Raw genomic sequence first — 12,148 nt, 5'->3', positions numbered from 1 at the left:
TGGTTTGACAGACCTCTTTAAAAATTCTGAACTGAACATCAGGAATTGGTCATTATGTCAAGGTAGGCGGTCCGGTAGTCCAGTGGTTAGCACGTCGACTTCACAGTGCAGAGGTACCGGGTTCGATTCCAGCTCCGGTCTCCCTGTGTGGAGTTTGCATTTTGTCCCTGGGCCTGCGTGGGTTTTCTCCGGGTGCTCCGGTTTCCTCCCACATTCCAAAAACATGCGTGGCAGGCTGATTGACCACTCTAAATTGTCCCTAGATGTGAGTGTGAGCGTGGATGGTTGTTCGTTTCTGTGTGCCCTGCGATTCGCTGGCAACCCATTCAGGGTGTCCCCCGTCTACTGCCCGAAGACAGCTGGGATAGGCTCCAGCACCCCCCGCGACCCTAGTGAGGATCAAGTGGCTCGGAAGATGAATGAATGAATGAATTATGTCAAGGTGGTGAAGGAAGTGAACAATGCTAATACCAGAAACAGAATTAAAGGGTGCGAGTGTGTGGATGCGTGTGAGTATTTCAGGCAATGGGAGGGGGGAGATACAGTATGCAGCCCCCTCCTGGTTGGCACGGTCTCGCACGCAGCAGCATCACTACGAGGCGCAGCAGCAGGAGCAGCAGGAGCCCAGACGGCGTCTTTGGAATACCGGGAATGTTCCGTCATCACCTGTAGCTGCCGCACGGCGCTTCCCGACACACGCATGCGCGCACCGACGCTTCCCCCTGCTTCCCGCACAGAAAGGATGGCACGCGCCGAGCGACAGCCGCCGCCGCCGAATCACCAGCACCGAGCAGCGCCCCGTCCCCGTCCAGGCGGCGCGGCCCGGATGAGCTGATCCCGCGGGAAGCAAGAGGTGTAGAGAGGGAGGGCCGGGATGAGGAGGGGGCCGCGGAAGGAGATCCCACGGGAAGGAGAGACGTACGGACATACCGAGCCACTCTTGGGGAAGGGAGCAAAGCGACGCACGTGAGGCGCCAGGTGCCGATCGGGACTCATTTGGAGGATATTTTAACAGGTAAGACACCTTTACTCCCGCTAGCACCTGTCAGAAATGCGTAATTGATTCATTTGCGGTCCGCGGACGTCAAGCGAACGGGGGACGGAAGGAGCCGCGGGTGCCTTGCTGGTGCTTTTTGACACGCAAAGGACCTCGGCGCATGTGAGAAACTGTTTGGGTTCAGTGCAGAGGCGGGAGATGGGTGGTTCGTCAAGCGCCAGCACGCCCCCCGTTCTATTGAGTAATGCTGGGGAGGAGGGGGGGGGGTGCGTGGGGGGGTCTGCAGAGTTTGCTCGGGTCTTTTTGGGTTTTGCATGCGAGATGGCGGTGGAGCAGCCTGTCGCGCGGCACTGCAGTTGACACGGGCGCGAGTGTCAGCGCCCGTGCACGGGGGGGGGGGGGCACAGAGATGATGGATGGCGCTGCAGAACGGCCGTCTTGGCTGCACGCGAAACCCTTAGTCAGCCCACATGTAGCCCCCCCCAAAAGGAAAAAAAAAATCACCTCCACCTGCTCATAACGCGCATGCGCGGGGGCGTTAGCATGTGGCCCGCTTATAAATGTGTCATGAGAAAAGGATTGTAAGGAAGTGAAACGGAAGACGTTGAGACTCTTTGAAGCGGTCTTGTTGGCGTTAGACGAACACGATTTATACATTTGGACTGTTTCGCCGGTAAGGATGGAAAATCGGATAAGACGGCCGTTGTTTGAGCGCCATTTTTAAAATGGCCTCGTCAGCAAAATTTCCACGCAAGGCGACGGACGTTTCGGCTAATTCTCCGCGCGTCGCTAGCGGACGCGGATATGAAATGTCGCTGACGTCTCCGCTTGATGTACGCCGTCGTGATCCAGACGAAAGGCGGCGCCCTTTTTTGATGCCCGTCATCAAGAGTCGCCCTGACGGAATGGAATGAAAATTCCGTTTTTGGGTGCGCGGCCCGCTGGGATCTGTACAAAAACCCGGTGGTGTGTTTTTGGAACGTGCACGCGGCTCACTGGTTCCTATTTAATATCGACTCCCCTTTTATTTTTTTTAAAGGTAGTTGGCTCGGCGCAGCTCAGCAGAAAGTTTCAAATCTTTTGTTTGCTTTTTTTTTCAGTGCGCGCCCATCTCTTGACCCCTGTGGGTGAGGACTTGTTTTGAAGGTTTTCTCCTCCCGTCTTTCCTCTTTCGCTGACTTTCTTCCTCCTCCACTCTGCGTTTTTTGCTCTTTCTCAGCTCGACAAAGAGCAGAGCGGAGAGGATTGTTATTATTATTATTATTATTTTTTTTTTTTTGTTCCCAGCGCAACACATTCTGTGCCCTCCTGCGGTTGCTCTTCCACGACGCGGCCTCCTTCATTTTCCATTTTGAGTTGACTTCATGTGACGGTTACCCGAACGCTCACCCCTCTCCTCGTTTCACGCTCACATTCTCTGGCAGAATCGTGGAAGGTGGCCGGGGCTGCTATCGTCACGCTGATACCAAACAGGTTCAGACGGAGGTTATGCCGCTTTAATCGCACCGCCGCCTCCTCACTCTAATTTTACTCCCCCTTTCCGCGTCCGCTGTCGGGAAGCATTAGCTAATTCAATTTTCCAAGCAGGAAATATGGCGGACATCAGGATGCCAGCAGGCGTCATTAGGCGCCGTGAAGGACCCCTGGTCTACTTCCGTCCCAAACGCCACGACCCAAAGGTTCCGACAATTACTGAGCTGTCACTTTCACCCCCCCCCCCCGACTCAAAAATATGACTTTTGGCCAACATTGATTGGGGACAATTAGGTTATTTACATAGGGTGCTTTATGGGCCGAGGGGGGGGGGGATGATGATGATGATGATGATGATGGTGGTGGTGGTGGGTGAGGGGGGCTTTATGGCTTTTTGGCTTCTGCGGCGGTTCCTCAGTCGTGCGGCTAATGGACTTCTGTAATCAAGCGCCGCCGCTTTATCAGTGATGTCACGCTCGCGGTGCACCGCCTCCGCGAGGACGATCAAAGTCAAATTTCACAGTGAGAAGACGTCGATGCTGCAGAAAAAAGAAAAAAAAACCCAGCCAAGGCTTTCGCGCCTCGTTGTGGTGCCACGCAGAATTCTGCAATCGCATCGCAGACGAGGCCACGGCAAATTTTGTGGTCACGAGCGAGCGTGATCAGCGACCTTTGACCTCCACGGCAAGTGAAACTGAAAGTGTGTGTGTGTGTGTGTGTGTGTGACTGTGACGAACAGAATGGCGTCACGGCTCAGAAGAGAGATGAGCACGAGCCACGCCAAGAAACCATAAATTAAAAAAAAATGGCCGATAACATCACAATGAGCTGCTTCCCGCCATTGCCAATTTTTGCCCGCTTGCTGGGGCCAAAAATGGAAGTGGCGGTTTGGAAAAGTTTTTCGGAGCAAGCACACACACAAAGCAGCAGTTTGTGCGTCGTTAAGATAACGCCTGACCCCCGGGGGGGGGGGGGGGGGGGGTGCTTGCCGCATATCATGCTTTACGACGCTGGCGGGCCGCCATTTCCTCAAGAGGGGATCAATGAGAGTGTTAGCCTCAAGGGCGCGAGGGACGGGGGAAAAAAAAAATCTCAAACTCATTTCATCATCGACTGGTGAACTCAGAAGGCTTCGGCAGTGCTTTTTTGCGCCGCTGGAACACAATGGCCCTGACTGGAAAAACACAAACACAGAAAAAAAAAGAAGGCCCCGAGATGGCCAAATTGTGCTCCTCCGTCAGAATTTAATCCCTTTTCAATAAACTCAGTATTTATTAAGCTAGGCTTGAAATGACACAAACTCCTCAGAGCGGACGATTTGCTTCAGTAAACACCCCCCCCCCACCCCCACCCCGCTGCATTCCAGCTAAATCCAGCATTTGCTTGAGATTTTGAGAGCAAACAAAGGACAATCCGCCGAGCCGACACCTGTGGAGCGAACGCAATCTGTCGTGTTCTTGCTAAAAACGCTTAAAACGTTTCAGCAAGAAATTCTAAAAAAAAAACAAACAAAAAACAAAAAAAAACACGAAGGAAGTAGCAAACCAAAACTGTGAATACATTCACAGAGAGGCGGGGCACAACAAGACTGAAAAACTGCAAACAAACCGACAAGACAGTAAGGAACCCTCTTCAATTCAAACGAAGGCGCTAAATACACAGAACGAACTACGTCAGCCTATCATCAATCCCCGTTACTTGATTGACATAGAGGGCAACCAATCACATGACTGCATCAACGCTCATGCGCAAACAACGGCGCTAAGTGCTAAGCTAATCAGCGAATAACCTCTGATTTAAAGGCAGGGGCGGCCAAAAGTCGATCAGAATCGACCGGGAGTTGGCGAACTGGTCCCTAAGTCGACTGCAAGGGGTGGGGGGGGGGGACGAAATGGGTGGGAGAAAAATCTTTGTATCTTTAGCTTTTGTTCATTGTTCGTCCGATTGTTGCTAATTTTGATGTGAGTGTGTGTGTGTGTGTGTGTTTTGGTGGAGTCGCTGCGTAGAAAGTGATTGTTCTATTAACATGGAGAAGCGAGTCTTCTTTTTCCATCGGCTGACAACCGCAAAGGCGACAAGTGAGAGGTGAGCACGGTACACGGTGCGCTCGTTAAGTTTACGAGGCAGAGTGACGCCGCTCGTGACGACGCGGCGGCCGGATCTACGAGATTGGCTTGTAAAAAAAAAAAAAAAAAGACAAAGTTGCTCCGCGTGCAGGTCCGCGAAATTGCCGGAAAACAAAATCCGATTGAGTTTGAAGCAGCTCAGGCCTGTGGCGCCACCGGCAAAATCTTCGCTCGCTGCTCCGCCGACGTTCGCTGCGGCTCGCAAAGCGAAACGTTTCGCCCGTTCACGGGCTGTCGCCTCGGTTACGACGTGTCGCTCAATCTCCTCTCGGCCCTCGTCGGGATCGGCGACCGTTGTAAACAAGCTGCCGCGGCGCTTTGGCCTCCTCCCGTCAGCTCGTAACGGGAACGGCTCGACTGCCGCGCCCATGACGACGATTGATGATGTCAGCGTGTCCTACCAGTAATGAGCGAGTCTTATTAAAGTCGACTTGCTCCATTAACGGTTTTCACTTCCTCAGTTCAACCTTGTCCTCTGAACTCTTGGACGCTTCCAAGATGCCGTTCGTCTTTCCTTTAAAAACCTTCCCGGCATGCGAGCGACGTGCCGCTTATGCTGACTAGCGCTCATCCCGTGGTTGCCCAAACCGTCAGCCAGCATGCGGTTTTTTTTTTTTTTTAACCCGCCTATCTTGAGGTTGTCCTCCGTCCATCCGCCTCCTCAGGACGGCCAATCAACTCGGCCGTCTTTGTTGTCGCTGGTTGGTGACTTATCACAGCAATCGGCATTGAGTACCATCACATTTAGTGGCCGCAAAGTCGCCGGCAATCTTTGCCGTCTTTACACGGGAGGCATCCGGCTGACGTTTTCGCTTTCCTGCTTCCAGGCAGACCGCCAGCGTCAAGGACGTCTTGCGCATTTGGGGCCGCGAACTTGAAGGCCATGAAAACCTACTTGCTTAATTAGCCACTTTCTATTAATTAGCAAGAAGATGTCATCGTCATCCGCAACGAAGTTAACAAGTGCGCCCCACCCCCAAACCCCCCCCTATCTGCAATCCTAATGTGTTGGCGCTCCTCAGTCAAGTGTGAATGTCACCGCAGCGCTAAGACGGACTGAAGTGGCACCAAACGATAAAACACATCAAGCAGATGCTCCAAAGTGAGATCTCGCATCTTTATTGATACGTTTGATATTCCGTTTGAGTGCTTTATACGCTTTCCTTACCCCCCCACTACCAAATGCCGCCCCGTCCCTGAATCAAATTACTGCACCTCCCTCAACAGCCCATTTGTTCCTGGGGGATCAATAAAGTTTCCTCTAATCCAATTGAAACAAAGGCGCTGTTGACGAACGCAGTCGGTTTACATGCGAGACGCTCGCAGCAGCTGCTCATCCAGAGGGGCAAAAATCGGGACAAAGAATTTTTTTCCCCCCTTTTTGGTCGTGATCTCAACCCGAACAATCAAAAGTTTTGTTCAACCGCTTTGAAAGTCGGGAATCTCCGCTCACCTTGTCCTTTGTCCTAGAGTTTAGACACTGACCAAAGTATTTTTTTTTTAATGGTCTTTTACCACAAGCTCGTATGAGACGAGGGGCTGACCTGGGAAGCGAATGCGCTCGGCTGTGAGTTTGTAGGGGCCGTTTTCTTTCTTTCTTTCTTTCTTTCTTTCTTTCTTTCTTTCTTTCTTTCTTTCTTTATTTTAAAGACGCCTATCACAGGGAGCTGCCGCCGTGGCATTTAATTTAGGCCAGAGTAGGGAAATCGATACCCCCAAGAAGTTCCTGTTTGAAGCCTCTGTAGTTGATTCTATTCTTGCCCGCAATCAAAACTTCTGTGTCTGGCCCGGCGGTAAAAAAAAAAAAAAAAAATTCTCCAGTTTCCCCATGAAAAGAACCTTCAGACGAAAAGAGGAAGTTGAATAGGACAAAGTTAATGAAAACGAGCCCTCAAAAACCCCGACCCCGATCACAAACGCGTCCCGAATGCGGGCCACCGATGTGAAATCATGCTCGGCGATTTAAAAGAAATGAAAAAAAAAAAAAAGAATCTGTTCAATCTTTTGGAGATGAAAGGTTGGGATCAATTGCGGTTTTGATGAAAAAGGCCACTCATCACTGGGCCTGTTTCGTGAGCTCTCGAGCAAGGATGTCATTCGCAACTTGGAAGATCAACATCCAAAGATTCCGACTCAACTCTTCTTGGTAGAGCTCGGTCTCGCCTCCAAAAAACATTTTCGTTATTCATTTACGTTTCACCGCTGAGTCCTGAATCCACTCGAATGGGTGACTTCATGGCACCTTTGCTGAAAAATACATCCACAATCCACAAAAATCCACAAAATCCACAAAAATCCACAAAAATGACAAATCCGGTCCATCATAGTCAATCACTTATATAGCACTTTTATCTACAGCCTATGTTGTCCAAAGCCTCATTTATTGATTAATTTTTTTTGAAAACATATCAGCCGCCACTTCAACTATGGAAAGCTTTTCCTTTTTAGTTGAAAATGACGCACTTTAGCCACCAGGATCCCTCAACGTACGCTAGCCGACCGCAGAACCCAAGTTATTTTTCATACCAACTAGCTAAGCTCTAGGCTAACCTGGGGTGGTGGGGGGGTTCGGCTCACCCATCCAAAGTTCAAGTTTACAAACTCCCTTCAGGCGTCAGAGGACAACAGCAAAGTAACCACAAAGGCTTTTGATACAATGCCTGGGTGCGTTTTATTGACTGGTTGAATTTAATGCTCATTAGCCGGCTAAACATTCCCACACAAACGTAAACACTTTGGGGGCGGGGGGGAGGGGGGGGGGCGAGCGCGCTTCACTAGACGATGCGCCCGCTGCGGCTTCATACATATGCGTATTGCCATTCAAACATTGGTGTGACACGAATACTCTGATTCAGTCTCACTCGAATCCGGGAACTCCAATTCGGCATTCGATTTTAATGGCTAATTTGCATATTAATTGGAGTCTCCGCCGATGCGTTCCTCAGGCTTACTGCTTAGCTCTGATCTGATTCAAAGTACGTGTGTGGGATCAATTATTTGGCTACTAGACAAACAAATGAGATTTTACCATCACACCTGTGACAAGAAGTACACCTTGCAAAGTCGACAATGTCAACGTGTACTCCGGACCTTCTGCGCATGCGTGAGAAGTGGCACCCCTCTATGCCATCGGCGGCAATAGTCATTGTTGAAGGCATATAAAAATGTAAACAAAAACAGATTGTTCCCATCCGTTTGAAATAATATGAAATAATATTTCTTTAAGGTTTAAAATACTTGAGTGCAAAGATGCTAGCTAGCAGCCAAGCTAGCGTGATCATTTGTCCCGACAGCCCGACCGGATTTTACGTATTGAATGGCTGAACGGGGCGGCCCGGTAGTCCAGTGGTTAGCACGTCGGCTTCACAGTGCAGAGGTACCGGGTTCGATTCCAGCTCCGGCCTCCCTGTGTGGAGTTGTGTTGTCCCGGGCCTGCGTGGGTTTTCTCCGGGTGCTCCGGTTTCCTCCCACATTCCAAAAACATGCGTGGCAGGCTGATTGAACACTCCAAATTGTCCCTTGGTGTGAGTGTGGGCGTGGTTGGTTGTTCGTTTCTGTGTGCCCTGCGATTGGCTGGAAACCAATTCAGGGTGTCCCCCGCCTGCTGCCCGAAGACAGCTGGGATAGGCTCCAGCACCCCCCGCGACCCTGGTGAGGATCAAGCGGTTAGGAAGATGAATGAATGAATGAATGGCTGAACGCCTCCCACCCCCCACCCCGGACATCGGCTCCGACTTGACGTTCTACACCAACCAGACGCCGCCTTCCGACTTTCCCGACGGCGAATTGGTGTGCGGAAGGCTTGACAGTCAGGCGTCTTCAGAGCGCCACATTACACCTTAGCATGAGTTTCCACTCATATTTTCATCCCATCACGTGGCGAATAACCAAAATGCTACTCTTGCATAACCGCCACCTTTTCCAAAATCTATTTTTACCACCACGAGGAAATAAGATGAATAAATAATCCTTATTGGAGCGAATCGACTTCTCAAGCCGCACATCGGGGCTCTTCACGGCCCATGAACATGTCGGAGTCACTTTAGTGCTGCCGGCACTAAAGTGACTTCCACACATTGATCCGAGTCAAACCGCTCGCGCGGGCGCAGGTTGAAAACTGGAACGAGGAAGATAGCGGGAAGATAGCGGCGCTGTTTCTGGCTCGCACTCTGCGGCGAGAACTTAGAACTCTGCCGCTTAATTAGATTGGATCCCGTCACGTGGGGGCGCATTAAGCCGGAGTCAAAGGACACGATGCATTTTCCAGCTGCGACAGATTCCCACCTGTGGGGAACAAAAGGTCATGTGTTGTCTTCAATGTTCTCATCGAGGGAGACATGAGCGCAAACGCTTACCGTTGACCGCAGGGCATGCACGATGAGAGGTGTTCTAAATTAGGAAAAACGTTATGAAGTGGGAGGAGGGGGATGGGGTGGGGGGGTTCTGGTGTCAGAGCCTCGTGAACAAACGCTTCAACCCCCAGGCCTCGCGATATCCTCAGCGGATCCATCTGAACGACGGGAGGCCCGCCGCGCCCGCCTCACAGCGACACGGGAGAGCCGATTACGTCACGTGATCGCACGCCGGACGCCTGTTTGAATATTAATAGGAGCTCGCATTCTATGGCTGGATTCCAATCATGTCGATATAACGTGCCAGATGTGCCACGGTCGTCATCGGGACAAGCCTGCCGGGAAGAGCGGAAAAAAAAAAAAAACACAACATACAAACCTCCTACACGACATGCAAAGATGTAGAGGACGCGGTGTAATAGGGGTGTCAAACTCGAGGCTCGGCGGCCAGATCAGGGCCACCACATCACTTTACGTGGCCCAGGAAAGCAAATCAAGCGTGTCAACTTTGATGAGCTTTACCAAAATCTCGACATTGCGGATTATCATCTGTAATCAATAAAGCTGAGCTACTGCAAAAATTTTCGTGATCCCAAACCAAACTTCTACTTCCTGTAAAGTTGAGCAATCGCGGAACAAATTTCTGATTTGACTTCCGATTTCAAAATGCGTTATACATCAATTTTTTTGTGTATTTGTCATATTGTGAGGAGACGATTAAACATTTCGATGGTCTCGCAGTCGTCAGGTTCTCTGGGAGAAATCATAACTACGATGTGGCCGGTGCCAAATATTGGCTTGACACCCCTGCTGTGAAGTAAATGGCAAGATTGGTTTCTAAATACATGATAAGCATTTGAAGATAAGTGCTAGAAACGCAAAAAGAGAGAGGAACCTCGTCTACTGAATTACATAGGGAAAAAAAAAACGCTAAAATGTTTTCCGCCGTCGTTGACTCGTTAGCATTCCTGCCTCACAGTGCAGGGGTTTGATTGCCTGCATGGGGGGTTTTCTCGGGGTACTCCAATTTCCTCCCGCATTCCAAAAACATGCACGGCAGGTTAAGACAAACAACCATCCATGCTTTTGTTTTTGGAATGCGGGAGGAAACCGGAGTACCCGGAGAAAACCCACGCACACCCGGGGAGAACATGCTAACTCCACACAGGGAGGCCGGAGCTGGAATCGAACCGGGTACCTCTCTACTGTGGGATCGAGGCGTTAACCACTGTAGCACCGGGCCAGCACACTCTTGTTATCTCATCTCATCTCATCTTCCGTACCGCTTGATCCTCATTAGGGTCGCGGGGGGTGCTGGAGCCCATCCCAGCCGTCTCCGGGCAGTAGGCGGGGGAGACCCTGAATCGGTTGCCAGCCAATCGCAGGGCACACAGAGACGAACAACCATCCACGCTCACACTCACACCTATGGACAATTTAGAGTGTTCAATCAGCCTGCCATACAAATTTTTGGAATGTGGGAGGAAACCGGAGCACCCAGAGAAAACCCACGCAGAACATGTAAACTCCACACAGGGAGGCCGGAGCTGGAATCGAACCCGGTACCTCTGCACTGTGAAGCCCACGTGCTAACCACTGGTCTACCGGGCCGCCCCACTCTTGTTATGCATTCATTAATTCATTGTGGATTTATTAAGCAGGTCAAATATTTGCGGTGCGGCAAAGTGAACAGGGGGGTGAAGCGGCTTGGGCCAGCGTCTTCTTGGATTTTTAACCTCAAGTCGCGTTTGGCTGTCAGCCGTCGCTCACGAATGTTGACACTTCCGAAGCCGCGTCCCGCTCATGTACTCACACTTCTGAAACCTTGCGAGGAGGAAGAGGAGGAGCAGATTCTCCATCTGTCTGCCTCGACTTGCCCTCGAATTCTTCCCCCCCGACCGCCTCTCGCTCCCTTAAAGAAACATTTGCCCGCTGTTCTTTATTTCCGTGTTCCGACTTAACTTTTGCAGGCGCTTCATCTTCATCCATTCTTTAAGACTCGCCCCCCCCCCCCCCCCCCGCTCAACGTTTGACTGTGACCCGCCGCACGGCAACACATCACACAAAGTCGCCACTTAGTCGTGTCAGATCAAAAGAAGCCGTCCGACATCTGCTTGCCGCCTTCAAGCTTTATGAAGCGCACGCACAGAATACGGAGTACTTGGGACGATCAATTGGATTCCACGGGTTGACTCGGTTCAGTCGGGGCCAACGTGTTTGTGAAAAGTTCAGCATACGGATGACGATGTTAACCAAAACGCCCCCCCCCCCCCCACTTGGCGACACCGAGATGCAAAAAACTTCGCATTAAAAGGAGACGCATAGTGAACTATTTGGCAATTCCAATTTATGTGTCTTCATATTTCGATGTTATTCGCATGAAAGATTTTTTTTTCCTGGCTCAATTTAACGCAGAGGCGGTGACACTTGCTGGTGTGTTTTTAAGATGATACGGAAAGTGGAGGGGAAAAAAAAATACGGTTTCAATCACGTACACATTGACTTTGCATTGTGATGTCCTTAACAACACAATTCTATATGATTCTTCTTCGGTTCTTCTTCGGTCGTTGCTTCGGGTCTTTCCTGTGCACAAGTGTTGATGTAGCGCCTCCCAAGTGGCGCAATGCTGCAACTGCGGTTAAAATACATGGCAATCGGGACCTGATATCAGTCGGTCGGACTGAGGGCGGCACAAAATTTAGCTGCAGGCGCCCGTTACGCAATTTTGAACGCAGGGAAAAAAAAAACATGTCCTCACGTCCCGTTTAGGACACTCTGTTGTGTAAAGAGACTGAGACTAGTCAGAGATGCAAATTGTGAATACCGTTGGTCATTGTGACTGTAGGACTTGTTAGAGAAGTCCTGTCAAGCTCATTGGCTTTTTTTCCATCTTCCATTCATGTGACGTTTAAGTAATGTCCACTTTAGAAACAAGTGAGTCGCATAAACGGCCCGTCACAAAGACGAGATGCCGCTTGAAGGACGCAGTATGGCGCATGACTTCTTCATGTGATGAGCCAGGGATTCGAACCCGCGCACTCATGGCCGCAGGCCCGCCACGTTAACCTTTTACCCGCCGCAGCGGGAGCTCGCGGCAACTGTCCCCACGGTTACCATGGCGACACGTATGCCTCCTACTGTCATGCCGAAGGGCTGCTTGAGACAGACGTGTGTGTGCACACACTCCACCACCTCGTTGC

At 50.8% G+C, this 12,148-nt stretch overlaps 1 protein-coding gene across 1 annotated transcript in view; it reads left to right on the top strand.

Annotated features, from left to right (window-relative positions):
* Positions 1-566: 566 nt before the first annotated feature.
* The window catches only part of trpc5a (transient receptor potential cation channel, subfamily C, member 5a), a 36,578-nt gene continuing 24,996 nt past the window's right edge, over positions 567-12,148 (top strand). The window contains 1 exon segment of the mRNA XM_052067046.1: positions 567-1,015. The gene's annotated coding sequence lies outside the window, so the exon portion shown is untranslated.

The sequence above is a fragment of the Hippocampus zosterae genome, chromosome 1 (genome assembly GCF_025434085.1).
Source record: "Hippocampus zosterae strain Florida chromosome 1, ASM2543408v3, whole genome shotgun sequence".
NCBI lineage: Eukaryota > Metazoa > Chordata > Actinopteri > Syngnathiformes > Syngnathidae > Hippocampus > Hippocampus zosterae.
This window is presented reverse-complemented; position numbering and strand designations above follow the sequence as displayed.